The sequence below is a fragment of the Eptatretus burgeri genome, chromosome 10, assembly GCF_056783735.1.
Source record: "Eptatretus burgeri isolate ZD-2024b chromosome 10, Ebu_testis_v1, whole genome shotgun sequence".
NCBI lineage: Eukaryota > Metazoa > Chordata > Myxini > Myxiniformes > Myxinidae > Eptatretus > Eptatretus burgeri.
This window is the reverse complement of record NC_140970.1, coordinates 80,086,476-80,092,475: the sequence shown is the minus strand read 5'-3', so window position 1 is coordinate 80,092,475 and position 6,000 is coordinate 80,086,476. Positions and strand designations below refer to the sequence as shown.

At 41.8% G+C, this 6,000-nt stretch overlaps 1 long non-coding RNA gene across 1 annotated transcript in view; it reads left to right on the top strand.

Annotated features, from left to right (window-relative positions):
• Positions 1 to 2,086: 2,086 nt before the first annotated feature.
• The window catches only part of LOC147018934 (uncharacterized), a 69,966-nt gene continuing 66,052 nt past the window's right edge, over positions 2,087 to 6,000 (top strand). The window contains exons 1-2 of the long non-coding RNA XR_015062597.1: positions 2,087 to 2,156; positions 2,328 to 2,443. This is a non-coding gene — a long non-coding RNA (uncharacterized LOC147018934). The remainder of the gene's footprint in view (positions 2,157 to 2,327; positions 2,444 to 6,000) is intronic.

Sequence of the window (6,000 nt, the reverse complement as noted above, 5' to 3'; positions counted from 1 at the left end):
ATTTAATGTCTGAAATGAAAATGGATTCCATAACCTTGCTGATGATTGGGAGAAGGCTGATTGGTCTGTAGTTTTCAGGGATCTGTTTTTGCAGCTTTTTTATGCAGGGCAGTAACGTTTGCTGATTTCCAAGCAGATGCCAGATGATCTTGAACAAATGAGAGGGTGGAAAGAATAGAGAGAGGGTGAGCAAGAGCAGCAGAGCAGGTTTTCAGGAGACGAGGTTTGATGCCGTCTGGACCGGTTGCAGAATCTGACTCGAGGTTTGAAAGCAAGCTCTCCACCTTGTCAGGAGGAAAGGACACAGAGTCCAGGAACAGCTGGGTGTGACTGGGTAAGATGGGTACTGAAAGCGATGGGTTTAGGACACGATATTTAGACGTCAACACCAAATTCAGGCATTCAGCCTTTTCACAAACAGTGTCAGCTGTGTGGCCATTTGAGGTTGGGGGGGGGAGGGGATGGAGTGGGAACATACACCAGAAACAGACTTAGCTGGACACCTCCAGGATTTGGAGGAGGGAGACAGGTTTGAGAGTTCAGAATTGAGATGAGAGGATATTTTCTGGTTCTCTTGAGGGTGGACAGACACTTGTCCTGAGCTTTGTGGAAGGAACTGAGATTGCCTTCAATTTGATTTGCCTTCCATGAGGCGAAGGCAAGTTGTTTCAGGACAACTGCCTCACCACAAGTGTTTTGAAGGAAAGAGTGGAATGAAGAGTGTATGAGAGTTTCAGAGTTTTGGAAAAAATATGGATGAAAGATTGAAGGTGAGCAGTAACTATTAATTTTAGCAGGTTCACCAGAAGGGCATTTCTTGCAGACCTTGAGTGCGCTGCAGAAATATTAGAGGGACAGAGCACAGATAGAGCAGGGGATGCAATGCCGGATAGCAGTCAGTCGAAGACAAAAAACCACCGAACTGCCTGCGGGGAGAGAGTGAAAGACCCAAATACTCACCTTTATTGCTGGAGATGCGAATGGTCCTAAAAGCCTTGGTTTTCACAGCATGAAGCCAAGCTCGGTGTGAGGTCGGAGCACCAGCCCAGAGGGAGAGCAGTACTCCATTAAGCTGTGGATAAAAGCTTTGTCTGTGGTTAAGAGCTCAAGTGTGCCAAGGATGGACTTTGCACGACGGAAGATGCCCAGTCGGCGACTGGCTTTGGAAGCCAGCTTGGAAATGTGGCTTTCTCAGGAAAGATCATGGCAGACATTGAGACACAAAAGCTTGAGTGACAAAACTTCTTCAAATCTGTGCAATTATTGTGTTTACATCGAGCAGAGCAATGTGTTGGTTCCGAAACACTCTCTGGAGCTGGTGGAAGACCTGCCCAATCTTTTGCCAGTTGCCCCTTTTTCATTTTCCAACCTTGTCCTTGAAAGGATGAGTGTGATGGCATCTGCTCAAGGCTTTGCTGGTATATTGCATCCTGATAAATTTTCCCTTTGGATATCTTTGTCTGGAGAATCTCTGTTTGGCATCCCAACTAACTCATCTTTCGCCAAGCAGAACATGTTCTACCTGGCCTTTTTTTTTGTACAATCATACAATCTTTGCAATAGATTATGCACACAAACTTATCCAGCATTTCTATTGTGGCTTCTGAAACCTCACATGTGCTGCCGAATTGTTGAAATGCTTCAGACAAATGTAATTTCAAGAGGAGTTTTGGAGCCTTCTTTTTACCTTTTCCGTAAAAAGCACTAACACTATCACACCCCGTCAAAGAATGAAAACCAATTAGCACTGTACTGACTTCATTCCCAATACTGTCATGAAGGGCTCCCATATCCATTGTGCGAAGTGTTGCCCCTCTCCCACTGTGTGAAACAAAATCCTACCTGGCATTCTTTTCACCAGGTGTTGGTCAGCATTACGGCTTGGTCACAATCTATATATTTTTTGGTCGAATTTGTCAGTATTGTTTCTAAAATTCTCACCGGATTCAGTGATGCAATTGTTTGAGTTGTCTGCTCTGAGTCTGGGAGGTCAGTGGTTTGAACCACGGCCAAGTCGTACCAAAGACCATAAATGGTGTGGGCTGCTTCCTTGATTGAGGCTCAGCATTTAAATAGGGTAGAGCATGGACAAACAACCATAGGCTTGCAATAATGGCACAGGATTTGCTGGGCCTTTGGCGTGCTCCTGCATCGAAGTAAGGGAACTCGTATGATTATGTCGTGATCACGAACTATATTTTCTTCAAAATCAGCGCAAATTTCTTCAAAATTCTCTCAAAATTGCAATTTCGTTCAAAAGAAGAATCACTTTTTGTTATGGAATAATATTATCAGCAATATTTGAAGTTTTCATGCTGTCCATTTAGGAAGAACTCAAGGGAACAGAAAAAGGGGGACCTGGCCCACAGTCGACGATGATTCTTTTGAAGTTTGGAAAATACACCTTTTTGGGAGCACATGACCCGGTGGCAAGCCCGCACAGGTAAGTGTGTTAGGACAGATTCACAGGTAAGCATGTAGAATTAAGTTCTCACCATTCAGGTAGTCCTTGCAGGACAGCACATGCTGGGTGGTTTGGGTTAACCATGTGAACTGGGCCGGATTAACCCTTAGGCTCATAAGGCCTAATTGCCTTAGGCTCTTATATTTTTTCGGCCCTCAAATTTTCTAATCTCACTGTTTTCCGTTTTTGTGCATTGATGACTCTCTTCTAAAAATGGTTTAAAATATGACCAGTATATGTCTACAAAAGGAGGCTGGTAAAAAAAAAATTAAAGGAAGTCTACCTAATGCGGCGCTGAAAGGTACACCATCTATGAAGACCTTTTGTTTTGAATAAATGCAGTGAAGAAGGTTAGGTGATGACCAGTATATGTGAATGTTTTCTTAAATGTTGAGACTGCAGTATAACTGTCTGTCACTGATGATCAATAACTGTAGCGGAGAACGATCCTTCTGTATTCTAAAAAGGGCTTTAAAATGTACTCCGATCCACCATGACCCAACAGCATCTCGCTGCGATGTTCTTCTTGAGTATTGTGGTGTTCTGCTCGAAGGCAGATTCAGTACTGCTGAAGCAGTTTCTTTTAAGAGTTACATGGGTGGTTTGCCATTGACTTCCCACCAGTTGTTTGGGCAGGAATTTGGCCATGGCAAATGAGCTGGCCAAGTGATAGCTTGCCTGTCTTCATGAAGGACACCGTGGGATGTTTAATGTCTACCCACTAATGCCGGAAGATGGGACTCCCAGTTTAACGTCACCCAATGGACGGCACATACATTGATGACTCACCCTGCCTGTGAAACACCAGGATGACAGTTTATAGCTGGGTCGGGATTATGTCAGGCTAAAACAGTGCAGAGACGAGTGTGCATACCTCTAGCCCATCCTTACAGCCCCCCTCTTGTGTATTCAGAGTGAAATTGTCAGGTCTTTGAATTATGACATTGTTCATGGCTTTGCCACAGCCAAAACATGAAAGAAAACTAACACTGTATTTCTGCAAAGGTAAAGCAGAGTGTATGTATTAGGGAGAAGGGTAATATCACCATTCACTGTCTTTGTGGTCCGGATCTGTTGATCAGTATTTTGGAGTTTAGGAAATATAAGTTTGAATAAACTAGTTTGATGAATTTATGAATTTTTATGCAATATATGTTGTACCTACTTCGGCCCTCGTGTGCTATTAGCCTTAGGGCCCTCATATCCTTAATCTGGAACTGGATGTGGGGAAGGAAATAGCTTTTGATGTAATGAGCAGTGTTAATGTCACCCTAATGAGGTAGTTTGATTCGTTTTGGAAGGTGGTGGACAGCAAATGAGGACAAAGGCAATAGCGTGTAACAGGAATAGCAACGCGATTGGTGATTCATGGTCTATTTTGGACTCCTTTGGGTTATATTTTGAATCTCGGGTGTTGTTGACAACTCATTCTGGTAAAACAAACAATAATGGTAGTCTATTTCTCTCCCTCCTGGCTGTGTTAAACAGCATTATAGAGTATCAAATCTGATCCACGTGACTTTGGCACTCACAGTATCATTGGAATTGGGTTGAAAGTGAAAATGACTCAAGTGCTTTGATATTGACTGACAAAAAAACTTTTGTAAATCTGCCCAAGAGCTGCTAGACAAGGTTACAGAAAATAAAAATAATAATGACAACGAGAAAGCATCTCAAAATACAAAGCCTGTCCATATCCACTTTGTACCCAAACTAAACTTGAAGAAACCAAAATTTAAGAAAAAAAAAATGTACATTTTAATCATTTGTGTTCTCTACAGTCTCATAAAAAAGTTTGTTGAAAATTTGATGACAAAAGCTCAATTGCTAAAAACATACACATTGACTCTCAATGGTAAACAAAGACTTCGATTAAAACATTTATGGTTGGTCTACTATTTCACTGATGATGCCATCCTTACAATCCATTATTCCCCATTGGGAGTACAATGTGATGTGCCTAGTTTCAAAATTTCCACATCAGCGGTTTCAGAGATATAATGTTTTTATTTTTATTTTTTGTGTTTAATCTAAAATTGGCTGCCATACCACATGACCTATTACATCACAATTCCCTTTAAAATATTCTTCATGGTTGGGGGGGGGGGGTTGCTCCTACCCTGAAAATTTTGTGTCAATCGGCCAAGTGGTTTCTGAGAAAAAAAATGTTTAAAAATAATATAGCCATAAAAGACCAAAAAAGGGTCGAAGAATAACAATAACAATGAAAATTGATGATTTTAGGTGGTGCTGACCTTTGACATTTTAACAAAATTATTCATTGTTTTCTCCACATTCTCATAATGAAGTTTTTTTGAAAATTTGATGACAAAAGCTCAAATTGTTTAAAAAAAAAAGTTACGGCCCAGACAGACGCCGATACACACACAAAAGTGGTTGCAAAACCCCGTCTCCGCTGAGCGAAGAACAGGCTAATAACAATAATAAATGAAGAGTTCATAGAACACCTTACCCCTTAGTCTTGAGAGAAAAAAGGACATGGGCAGGGTCTGTAAGCCTGCCCATGTCCGGGGCAGGTCTGTAAGCTGTAAGGTCTGTAAGCAGCAAATTTGATTGGTTGAGATGATGTAAAATGCCGCAACATTTTGTCCAAGTTCTGCTAAACAAAACGTTTTTGAAAGTGCCAATAAGGTGCTTTGTGTTCTGCAGTGTTCAAATATATAATTCCATTGAATATTTTCTTTTTTTTGGAGTTTACCACAGTTGATGCACCATCTTTTACACCACCTTATTTAACATGTGAGATTAGTTATTCATGCCTGTTGTTTGTGTCCTTTATGATGTCCTTAAAAACAGTAAGTTTCCTGTTTGGAATGATTTTCAATGTTGTTGAACTGCCAGACAAGCAGACAGACAAAAAATTTTTATTTCACTCCTCTCAAGTATGTTCAATTGGGATAAATTCAGAGCCAAAGTACTGCTGAACTGCAGGTTGGTTTTCCAATTTGTGTTTAAAATATAACATTCAATTGAAATCAAGTTGTTCCTAATCAAAAACTGATATTGTTGCCAATTTGGAAGCCATGAGCACTCAACATACAGGTCCTGTAGAACAGTTATATCGGTAAGTATGTGTTTCTAGTTAGGGTCCCGTCCCTTGTTTAATGGGTAATTAAATGTTCATGCGCTGCAGAGTTATTTTGATAGTTATGGTTTTCTTTTACATTTTTACACCCCTGATAACTAAAACAACACGCCTTCACCTCGCTTCCTCACACCGACGCCATTGCCTACGTGCGTGTCAGTACGTACGTGGGAGGAGTTCACAAGACCTGACATCACGCTCGTCCAATCAGGGAGATGCTAGCGAGTTCCCCGGCGGTCATCCATTGAGCACAGCACATGCAGGATAATATTCCTCTGCCTGTTTGGGGGTGGTCCATCGTGACAGCCGTCACGCCCCCCCCCCCCTACGGTCCGATCAGCGGACTTGGCGTCATTTGCGGCCAATGGGCGATGAGCGAGCATGCGCCCGAAAAGGGGAAGAAGGAAGAGAGAACAAATAATCTGCGCCC